Raw genomic sequence first — 12,715 nt, forward strand, 5'->3', positions numbered from 1 at the left:
TATATTTTTATTTTTATGATAATATGGTGTGGAATGAAATGAAATGAAGATGATTAATTTGAAACATTAATCAACTGGGATGAAATTAACTGAAATCAGATGAGATTATATGTGAGGGAATGCATATAGAGTCCCTTCTTTATTTCGCCTGGTCGTGTTTTATGTAATTAACACCACAGTTGGAACAATATAAATTTTATTGTTGTAGCGGCATAAAGTAATTACATTAAATTAGTTATTTAATACATTAGGAATTATTTTTATGTTTTTCATATTTGGCGGTAAAAAATGTATTGTCACAGACTATATCCTTTTTCCCACATCTCGTGCGTTCCGGCTTACGCATAATAAAACGCCACATATGGAATGAAATCTAATCTCAGTAAAATGGTGGTAATTTACTAAGATTTTTCAGTGGACTTTTTGGAGGATCCCGAGAAGTTACGTCCAGCGGCTTTGTTTCATTTTCCCACATTTATGCACTTTCACAGATATTAAACGGTTAATAAACCACCATTATTACACATTTAAACCCGAAGAAACACTAAATAGACAAAATAAAACAAATCACACAACTTCACTCCTCGCGTTCCCGCCAAAAAGTCCCTCAAAAAACAAGTACATATGTAGAATATAGATTATACAATACATACACTAGTACATATTTTTAAGGGATTTTATGACTTGGTAACTAAGACCTTTAAGTCGTCTTGTTTTAATTTATATTTTTATTTTTATGATAATATGGTGTGGAATGAAATGAAATGAAGATGATTAATTTGAAACATTAATCAACTGGGATGAAATTAACTGAAATCAGATGAGATTATATGTGAGGGAATGCATATAGAGTCCCTTCTTTATTTCGCCTGGTCGTGTTTTATGTAATTAACACCACAGTTGGAACAATATAAATTTTATTGTTGTAGCGGCATAAAGTAATTACATTAAATTAGTTATTTAATACATTAGGAATTATTTTTATGTTTTTCATATTTGGCGGTAAAAAATGTATTGTCACAGACTATATCCTTTTTCCCACATCTCGTGCGTTCCGGCTTACGCATAATAAAACGCCACATATGGAATGAAATATAATCTCAGTAAAATGGTGGTCATTTACTGAGTTTTTTCAGTGGACTTTTTTCAGAGAACATTTTAACACTAAAAGAGCATAGATAATACTCAAGCGGATCCAATTTTTATGAACGGCAAAAGGTATTTTGTTGAAACTGAATTATCTGAAATTTAAAAGTATTGAATTGGAATAAAAAAGGTAGTTTTCCAATTACAGCACTAGAGCGCATTATGCGGCATAATGCTCAATGTTCCAACTACAGCAACGCTTCACACAACCGAGCACTCTCAAAAGTACTGCCTGTCATCAGATATTTTATTAATGGCTCAAATAACTCATCTGTTTCATTATCATATATATATTTTTAATAAATATATCACTTAAGAAACTTATAAAATCTGACGCATCTTGCGTTCTCGCCACAAAGTGGTGATAAATGAGCACTTAAAACAAAAAATTACAATGAAGGTGGAGCTATTATAAATTAATTTAACATTAAATGGCAAAAATTGATTTATTAAGCGGCTACAAAGTGCTCCCACAGGTTTTTGCGAAGCTAGTCGAAACGAAAATCGATTAATCACAGAAATCCGAATAGTTCGTTTATTTGCTGGTTTTATATCGATATAAATGGCAGATAAGCTTAGTCAAAATAAATATTATATAAATCCGAAACTTAGTTTGGTCGCTCACATTTCACACTACGTTTAATTTAATGTTGAGTGCTATGGATTTCAAAGATAAACCTGTTTTTCAATTAAAATTACAATGCATTGGAATCTTAGAACAAAAAAGCTTTTATCTACAATTGAGCCATTTTTTATTTAACAGCAAACTATCACTTTTATTAGTGTAGTTTAATGAAAATGATAGCGAATTCAGTGTTGACCATGATATGGTAATATTTAATACCTACTAAGCTTGAAATATTTTAGATCTCAGAACGGTTTTTTGTGATCCGAAGTGAATTAAAACACAATGAATTAATTAAATAAGTACTACTTTGTAATACTTCGTGAAACTAGATTTTGTTTCTCAAAACTAACATTGAACCCATCTTTAATTAAAACCTGTTCATCATTTAATCCCTAGCTCGTAATACTATTCAAACTTGAATTTAAGTCTTTTATTATAAATACTTCTTTTCAACATATCTTATTCAATTTTGTAAAGCTTACGGCCTGGCCACGGGGATCGGCGGTGCGAACAGCGAAGCGGTGGGCGAGGCGACCATTCGCGCAGCACCGTTTGCAGGCCACGGGTACTCACGTTCGCCGCCGCGACTAGTAAGGAAGTCCGACAGCGAAATGTCTATATCGAAATTATCTCGATATTGCTTACAAATTAATAGTTTTTTGGTTCAGGACCTATTATTTGGAAAAGATTGTGAAGTACATGATTTGAATAAGAATCGGAGTATACCTATAGATGGAGAATTCCACAAGAAGTACGAGAAATACTTTGGGTGGCTAGACTTCCAAATAGCTGGTCTAGCTAGTATTTCAGCTAAATTTTTTTTATTGCTTAGATGGGTGGACGAGCTCACAGCTCACCTTGTGTTAAGTGGTTACTGGAGCCCATAGACATCCACAACGTAAATGCGCCACCCACCTTGAGATAATAGGTTCTAAGGTCTCAAGTATAGTTATAATGGCTGCCTCACCCTTCAAACCGAAACGCATTACTACTTCACGGCAGAAATAGGCAGGGTGGTAGTACCCACCCGTGTGGACTCACAAGAGGTCCTACCACCAGTAATTACGCAAATTATAATTTTGAGGATTTCATTTTTATTACACGATGTTATTCCTTCACCGTGGAAATCAATCGTGAACATTTGTTGAGTACGTATTTCATTACAAAAATTGGTACCCGCCTGATATTCGAACACCGGTGCATCGCTCAACACGATTGCACCGGACGTCCGTTAGTTAGGCCACGACGACTTTAAAAATATAAAATAAAAAATAAATAAAAAATATAAAAATTTCGGCGTTAATTTTTCGCGGCGAAAACAACTAAACTCATTTAATCACTGCACTATTCGCCGCGACTACCGCTCGACTCCGTGGCTCGCGCCGTCCGTATTCATGCATTTGTTTTGCTCGCCCGCCGCATCGCGCGATTCGCTCGGTACATTTCGCCGGTCGCTTCGCCGGTCGCCGGTGCGCGTGGCTTGTTAGGTACATTTCTATGCTCTTATTTTAGTCGCTAGACGCTTCGCCGTTCGCACCGCGCGAATATTCGCATCGGCGAATGTCCCGTGGCCAGGCTGTTACGTAGCAAGGACATACTTTGATGGCGTTTTGCTAATACCTAATATAAAAAAATATCATATTCTTAAGGTAAGGCCTTATATTTTTTTGAATTTAGATATTACTACAAGCGCTAGTAATAGTTACCCAGTATGCTTTCCACTTATTAAAAATGTCTTTAACATTTTTATTTTTTTGGTCAGAATGAAATTCCCGGACTTCCGCCCTCCACTGGGGATGGCGGGCGGGGCATGTCGGAGTCGAATCGACTAAAAACCTCCTATCACTCAACAACCCACGCCTTACCTCGCATGAGACAGAACTTTAAGGCAAAGGGGGGAGTGTGAAGCGCTTAATACGGAGCACATCTCTCCCATCGCCCTTTCCCTCGAACTTAAAATATTTCCACTATCAAAGAGCAAGCACACAAAACTTATACCATTTGCCAGTCAAAAAGAATAGAAATAATTTTGTAAAATAGATGATAGCGGAGTTTGTTTTGTGTTTGGGAAGTACGCTTAACTTTTAAGTAAAAATAAGTATACAACGCAGTAGCACCATTGATAGAGATAATAGAGGAAGGGTATCGTGATTTGGACATGCTATGCGAGTAGAGGATGAGCATGTGGTAAAAGACTTTTTTTTTTTTTTTTCCTACCTTAGCTGATAGCCTTGAGAGGCTATATCAGCGTAACCCTAACTTTTGTAGGTGAGCTCACGGGGCTCAAACCTGATGACGTTGCTAACACGAACCCTAGCAAGAGCCGTGCTTCGCAGAATCTACCACCGGATCGGAAACGCGACCCACTGAGAAGATCCGACGAGAAACTCAGTGGGCTGTGTCTGAGAGTTAATTTACTCGTCGAGCCCTTCGTCGCAAGCGACGGGTTCGACGAGAACGGTGACCGGTGCTTGAAGTACCTAGAAGCACCGTTAGTGGATCGGGAGGATCCGAGATGACGTGTTTTGGGCGACGTCGACTGCTTTCCATTCTGTCCGCAGGATCGGAAATGTAGTTACCGGCGGCCACGATGAGAGGGTTTTCGTGTCGTGCCGCTTTATCGAAGTGGCGCATCGACGCCGACTGCATATACTTACTGGTGGACTCTAAGTCCAGGTCGTCGTGGAGGTCGACGTTCCTGACGAACCACGGGGCCCCGACGGCTATCCTGCAAAAACGGGATTGAATAATTTGGAATGACTTTAAGTGAGTGCGGGCCGCGTGAGCGAACACTACACTTGCATAGGTCATGACGGGGCGTATGCAAGTTTTGTAGAGTGTCACCTTATTTCTAAGGGACATTTTACTTCGCCTACATATCATCGGGTAGAGACGTCCTAGAATGAAGGCGGCACGGTCGCATACCGTCTTGATGTGAGGGCGGAATGTCATCCTACTGTCGAGGGTGACGCCTAAATATTTGACCTTCGGGGCCCACGGTATGGGCTGGTCGAACATCGTGATTGGGCGAATGGCGGGAGCGGAGGTGTTGACGCGCCTAGTCGGGAGGGGGATGCTCAGCGTGGTGTTCGGAGGGCGACCCCTTTTGAAGAGCACCGCTGTGCTTTTCGTGGGGTTGATGTCGATGCGCCACTTCCGGAACCACTGTCCCATGGTGGTAGCTGTTGGAGTTAATGGATATAGAAACTCCTTATCAAAAACATATACATAGAAAGAAGTGACAAGAGTTGTCATAAAAAGAAGTGAAAAAATGTCTGTCACTTCGTGAAGTAAAATAAAATTAGTAAATAATAGACACGTACGTTGCGTTCACCGTTTATTGACACACTGAAGTGAATACTTACTTACAAACATAACACCTCCACCCTTATTTACTACACATTATAAGCACAATTAATATATATATCTTAACTAAGCGTACATAACAAACTAAAGTAAAAAAAAACAAAGAGAAGTTATAACTATATACTTAATCTATTTCCTCGAATCCATATCTAACTGGTGGCTTGCGTATTCTTACAGGACGTTCACGTTTGGGTGTCACATTTTCATTCATACTCTTACCACCAGTACTACATGCTCCCTTGTCTATCGGCACAGCGGGTCTCATAGGGCTGCCACGAATAGGCGATACAGCATCCTGTGCCGGTGTGCTATTTTTTGGTGGTGAACTACTCTTCCCCGAATCGTTGACCACCGCCACTGGTTCCTCGCCACTTGTCATGGGAAATGATAGTGACTTACGTGATTGTGTTCTTAAGTCTAAATTTTGCGCGATCAGTTCGGGACTTATATTTTTACGAATCGACGCAAAGGTATCAACTTTATCTATATTTTTTGTAACCCTTAATTTTAGCTGATCGACGTGCCTATGATTCTCGGTTCCAAAACTAGATCGTACACAGTAATCACGACTACCTAATTGCTTGAGGATCGTTCCAGGTACCCATTTATCCAGACCTCGATAATCCCGATACCACACCTTAGTGCCCGGCTCGAGTTGTCGCTGCACACCCCCTGCGTTTTGCTCGCTCCGCTCTTGTTGCGCGATAACTCGAGATTGCCTTTCTGGTTTTAAATTATCTAATCTCATACGGAGACTTCGACCCTGTAATATATTGGCTGGACTATCGCCGGTAGTTGCATGTTCTGTATTTCTGTAGGCTAATAAAAATCTACACAGAGCTGTATCTACGTTTAAATTCTGTTTTAATGCCTTTTTAATCGCACGTTTACAAATTTTAACTGCATTTTCAGCGGCCCCATTAGAGGCGGGATGATAGGGAGCTGAATAAATATGTTTTATGCCGTTATGAATCAGAAACTTCTGAAAATCAGAGCTCGAGAAAGGCGGTCCATTGTCACTGACCGTTTGCTTTGGCAGGCCGAATTTTGACCACAAGTCCCGCAGTACCGATATAACCGCTTGTGCCGTTGTCCTCTGCATTTTAATTGCCTCTATCCATTTGGAGCATGAATCCACTACAACTAGATAAGTGACTCCACCTATGGGGCCTAAGAAGTCTAAGTGTAACCTGGACCAGGGGCGTGAGGGTGTGTTGTATATATCTATTTTATGTTTATGTAGCCGTTCAAATGGTGTGAGCGAGTATTGTTTAATAAACAAGCGATAGTGTTCTGTGGACACGTCCTTTATTTACAATGATACAGACAATACTCACGTGCTGTAGGCACAGTACATCCCCCTTAATAAGTATACTCGTACAATATTATTCTAAACATAGAAAAAAATGATTAAGTATTTTATTGTTATAACTAATAGTTTCCTTTAACACTAAACAGAATAATATATTGCTACACGCACTTTTTCACTAAGTTCTTGTCCTTAATACATAACACTATATGATAACTCGCGGCATTGGTGGCGGTCCGCTGTCGGAGCTCGGATCACCTCCTCTTGTCCCCACCATCGGAAACTCTTGCAACTCGCGCCTCATGTAGCGCCCGTAGTTCATCTTGCAGCGCTTCCACAGCAAATATAGTATTGCGGCTAAGATGCAGGTGATAATGAACAGCAGATAAGATTCATATCTGCGGTATGTCGTCTCCTTTTCATCGTCAAACGTTGCGGCATTATTACCGGCACCATTCTGTGCGATTATAATTCGTTCATCCTGAGTCTTGCTTTGCTGCTTGCCCATCTCGATCGTAAAAGCTTTACGGATAACGTTAATAAAATAACAATTATAATGTGCTCACGGTGTGAAACGAACAACAGGTTTGATAGTTCGTCCGTATCGAGACACTTTTGGTTGATTGTTTACAGTTGCCGTATTTGGTGCGGTCGCCGTTGGAAATTCTATACTATTGTTAAGTGCAAATGCTGGCTTCAATCGATCTATACTAATGATTTTCTCCGTATCTTGCTGCATTATTTTATAATATTTTTCTGTTTTGCTAATCACCTTAAACGGACCTGTATAAGGCTGCGTTAAGGGCTTTGTAACCCTGTCGACACGCACAAATACATGGGTACAGTTTTTAAGATCGGGGTGAACAAATATCTTTCCTTGGTGTGTCTCTTTTTTCGGTATTGCAGCTAAGTTTGCAATCTTCCTGCGCAATTCTTGTAAAAATACGATGTTTTCAGAGGATACTTGCTGCATAGGCTCGAAGAAATCCCCAGGTAACCGTATTGGTTCCCCATATACCATCTCCGCTGCACTGATTTGCGTATCATCTCTCAGACTTGCTCGTAAACCCAGCAGAACAGATGGTAATTCTGATACCCAATGCTCTGTGTTTCCTCGGCACATAAGTGCGGTCTTGAGAGATCGATGCCACCTTTCTACAATTCCATTGGATTGTGGGTGGTATGCGGTGGTTCTAAATTTCGTGATGCCCATTCTTTTGGCTAATTGCGAAAACAAACTAGATAAGAAGTTAGAGCCTTGATCGGTTGTTAGATATAAAGGTGTTCCAAACCGCGCAATCCAACCAGTGTACATGATATCCGCAATCGTCTCGGCGGTTATATCTTTAGCAGGATAGGCTTCAGGCCAACCTGTGCTTCTATCTATCATCGTCACGATGTACCGGTATCCGCTACAGTATGTCAACGGACCTACTACGTCCATGTGTAGATGTTGAAAACGGTCTGTGTTCCGAAAGGTGCCATAAGGTGCAGTAGTATGTCTGTGAACCTTGGACTTTTGACATTCGATACATGCTTTAGTCCATTGAGTCACATCTTTATTCATTCCTTTCCATATATAGCGATCCTGCATCAATCTTCGTGTTGCTCGCATTCCGGGATGACTCATCTCATGCACAGCGTTGAAAGCCGATACACGAAATTCTTTAGGCAAATATGGTCGTGTTATGCTAGTTGAAACATCGCAATAGATAGGTAAGTTGCAATTAGGTACGAACAACTTCTTAAATTGTAACGAGTTCGATTCCATTAAAGTTTTTAATTCATTGTCATTACTTTGCGCTTCAGCCAGTTTTTTATAATCTATGGGCGATAATTCGCTTACGGACTCTATACGTGATAAGCAATCGGCCACTATATTTTCTTCTCCTGATATGTGTTTTATATCTGTACAAAACTGCAAAATAAAATCTAATTGACGTATGCGTCTGGGTGTATCGTTTTTGCTTATTTTATTTCTCTGTAAAGAGAATACGAGAGGCTTGTGGTCCGTGTATACTGTAAATGATCGTCCTTCAACAAGCGGTCTAAAATGTTTGATTGCCAGATAGATTGCCAATAATTCTCTGTCGTATGTTGAATATCGTTGCTGTGCATCACTTAATTTTGTAGAAAAAAATCCTAATGGTTTCCAAGAACCTCCTTCTTTTTGTTGCAGTACCGCGCCGGCGCAAGTATTAGAACAATCCGCCATAAGGGCTAACGGTGCATCTGGTGATGGGAATGACAATGTAACTGCGTTTTTTAGGCTTTGTTTACATTGTTCGAATGCTTCAAGTGCTTCCGCGTTCCATGGAATCAAGCTTTTATCCTTCTTCTTGGCGTTATGCAAAAATATATTTAATTTGTCGTGAATACTGGCTGCCTTTGGTAAATGCCGTCTGTAGAAGTTCACCATTCCAAGAAAACGACGTAACTCATCTACTGTATTAGGCCTCTTGAACTCGGATATGACCTTTACTTGCTCGTCCAGTGGTCTAATACCGTCTTTTGATACCCGAAATCCAAGAAAATTCAGTTCGGATTTTCCGAATTCACATTTGGCCATATTAATAGTAATTCCGTATTTATTCAAGCGACTTAGTACTTCTCGAACATGTACTCTGTGTTCAAATTCTGATGACGAGGCGATGATGACGTCATCGATGTAAATAAAGATGTTGTTTACGTTGCGTAGCACTTCGTCATTAAGGAACCGTTGAAATGTGGCTGCAGCGTTTTTAAAGCCAAATCCCAGTCTCATAAATTCGAATAAACCAAAAGGACAAGCAATTGCTGTCTTAGGAATGTCCTTTTCATATATAGGAATATTATGGTAAGCTCTTTGCATGTCTATTCTCGAAAATATAGTTTTTCCGTGCAATAAAAAGGTACCGTCTTGTATACGAGGTATTGGGTAGCGATCTGGCTTGGTAATTGCGTTGAGCTGCCTGTAATCACCACAAGGTCTGAGCTCTCCGTTCTTCTTCACTACAACGTGCAGTGGACTTGCCCAGTTGCTTCTGGAGGGCCTACATATTCCCATGTCTTGCATTTGTTGGAATTCTGCCTTGACCTTTTGGTACTTGTCCGGTGGTAGCGGTCGTGGACGTACGAAGACAGCTGGTCCTGTAGTCTCAATGTAGTGTACTGTTGTATGAAAAGGTGTATCTTTGAAGTTCATCGGCTTAGTAATATCAGGAAATTCCGTCAAAATATCACTATAATCACTTGTGTAGTCGATTGTATTCATTGTAGGATCGTCTTGCAAAACCACAGATGCAATACTTTGTAGAGTGGTCACGGAGTCGATGAGTTTTCTGTTTTTTAAGTCTACCAATAGCATATAGTGAGACAGAAAATCAGCACCGATTATTGGTTGCTTGACGTCTGCTAAAACAAATGTCCATCGGAATGATCGACGTAGATTAAAGTCTAAGTTTAAAGTCTTAACTCCATAAGTTCGAATTTCTGTACCATTCGCTGCGTACAGTTTATAATCATCACACTTATTGTTATAAAAACGATTCTTCTTTACTGGTAGCACAGAAATATTCGCACCCGTGTCCACTAAAAATCTAAGTCCAGTATTATTGTCTGTTATACATAGGCGGTGTATAGGAGTGACGGTGCATATCCCCGCCTGCGAGTACACCTCAGTCAGTTTTCCTGAATCACTGGCTTTTTCCAGGCACACGGTTCTACACATTTTCTAGCTCTATGGCGATATCTAAAATGATAAAAACATAGCCAGTCCGGGCTGCTCGGTGAACGTCGACTCGTATTACGATTACGTGATGATGACCGTGATCGCGGTCGAAAACGGTGAAAATTGCGACTTTGCTCCATCTCTCTTATTTTTAAGCTTAATTTGGCTATCTCCGCCAGTATAAAGCTATGGTCAGTACTGGAACTACTGCCAGGAGTGCTCTGTACTTCAGACACTTGCAAGGGCTGCGTCGTCTCGATGACTTTATCCGCAATTGCCGACAGGTGCTCTAAGTCTTTTGCTTCGCAGACTGCTAGCACTCCTCGAACTGCCGCGGATAGATGACCTTGCCACATAATTCTAAGGGTCTCATCGGGCATTTTATCGCGAGCCAGATCCCTCATACGGCGCAAGAGTTGAGAGGGCTTCTGATCCCCCAACTCCATCTCGCTAAGCAATTTTTGAAATTGTCTCATCTCCGATTCTTCATAGATTTTTAACAAACGTTCTTTCAGCGTATCAAATTTCTTCTCATCAGGTGGTTTTAATAGAATGTCACTGACCTGTTGTACGACGTCCTTGCCTAATTTAGTAACAACTAGGTTGTATCGGGCCTCATCACTTAACTTCTGCGGTGCTAGGATAGCTTCACATTGCACGTACCATAAGCGTGGTTGGTCGCACCAAAACTCAGGAATCCTCGAAGTTACAGAAACAACGGCTACTTCTGCTTCAACTGAAGTAATTTTATTACAAATCGGTTCTTAAAAACGTATCTTGATATCGAGCGGCGTCTATGTTCTCGTTCGGGGTCACCACTGTGTTGTATATATCTATTTTATGTTTATGTAGCCGTTCAAATGGTGTGAGCGAGTATTGTTTAATAAACAAGCGATAGTGTTCTGTGGACACGTCCTTTATTTACAATGATACAGACAATACTCACGTGCTGTAGGCACAAGGGCCAGGGCCACGAGCGGGGCGCGTGTGTAGAAGGTGCGTCTGCGACGGCAGCACACACGGTGCAAGCGCGACATTCCGTCTCGAGCGCTTCGTCGATTCCCGGCCACCAAACGTAACTACGTGCTAGCGATTTTGTTTTCACTATGCCCATATGCGGATCATGAAGCTCCGTTATTATTTTGTTTCTGAATGAAGAGGGTATAACCACACGATGACCCCACATTATACATCCTAATTCAATATAAAGTTCGTTTTTCCTATTATAATATGGTTTTAATTCATTAATTTCTAAGTCTAAGGGCCATCCGTCCCTTATATAACTTAACACGCGACTTAAGATTGGATCACTACTAGTTTGTTTTTTAAGAACATTATAATCTATTAACAGAGCTTCTGTTGAGAAGTGTAAGTAGGTTTGCTCGGGTAAGTCTGTTTCCTCGGAAGCTACGTCATTTTTTTGAGACTCGATTAACCGTGAAAGTGCATCGGCTACATTTTTATCTGTCCTAACGTACTCGATTTCAAAGTCATATGCTGATAGTTTGATAGCCCAGCGCTGCAAGCGGCTAGCTGCCGCGCTCGGGATACCTATGTTAGGCCCGAAAATGCTCACCAGAGGTTTGTGGTCGGTCCGTAGTATGAACTTTCTCCCATATAAGTATTGATGGAATTTTTCCACCGCGAAAACAATCGCTAATGCTTCCTTATGAATCTGGCTGTAGTGTAATTCATGAGTGGTGAGTGCGCGTGAAGCGTATGCAACGACGCGCTCCTCACATCCTGGCCCGCGCTGCGCCAACACGGCACCCAGACCACGCGCGCTCGCATCCACAGTCAACACCGACTCCAAAGACATATCAAAATGTGCGAGTGCTTTTGTACTACACAAAAACTTTTTAACATTCAGGAAAGCAGCATTCTGTTCATTTCCCCACATCCAGTGCTTACCTTTTTTTAAAAGGGCATATAAAGGTGATAAATGTGCACTCAAATCTTGTATGAACTTCGAATAGAAGTTTACCATACCGATGAAAGATTTTAATTCTGTCACGTTATTTGGGTGTAGCATTGTTGCTATTGATTTAACTTTCTCTGGGTCTACACGAACCCCATTTTGATCTATTATGAACCCTAAATACCTCACTTCTGTTACCATGAACTCGCACTTACTCCTTTTAATTTTTAAGCCATACCTTTCTAATATATCTAATACTTCTTTTATAGACTTTAAATGACTGTCTAGGTCCTGATTTCTAATCAATATGTCATCATAGAAAACTACTACATTTGGGACATTTTTAAACATATTTACCATTAGTTTTTGAAAAATGCCTGGGCTCGAAGCTAACCCGTAGACGAGGCGGGAATATTTAAATAATCCTCTATGTGTATTGATAACCGTGTACTCGCTAGAACGTTCTGATAAGACTATTTGATTATAAGCTTGAGGTAAATCAAGCTTAGTAAAAAATTTATTTCCGCTGAGATTACTGAATAAGTCCTCCATTTTTGGAACCGGAAATCTGTCGATTGCTAATACTTTGTTAAGGGTTACCTTATAGTCCGCACATATTCTCAGACCGCCGTCCGCTTT

This window comes from Bombyx mori, chromosome 9 (assembly GCF_030269925.1).
Source record: "Bombyx mori chromosome 9, ASM3026992v2".
Taxonomy (NCBI): Eukaryota; Metazoa; Arthropoda; class Insecta; order Lepidoptera; family Bombycidae; genus Bombyx; species Bombyx mori.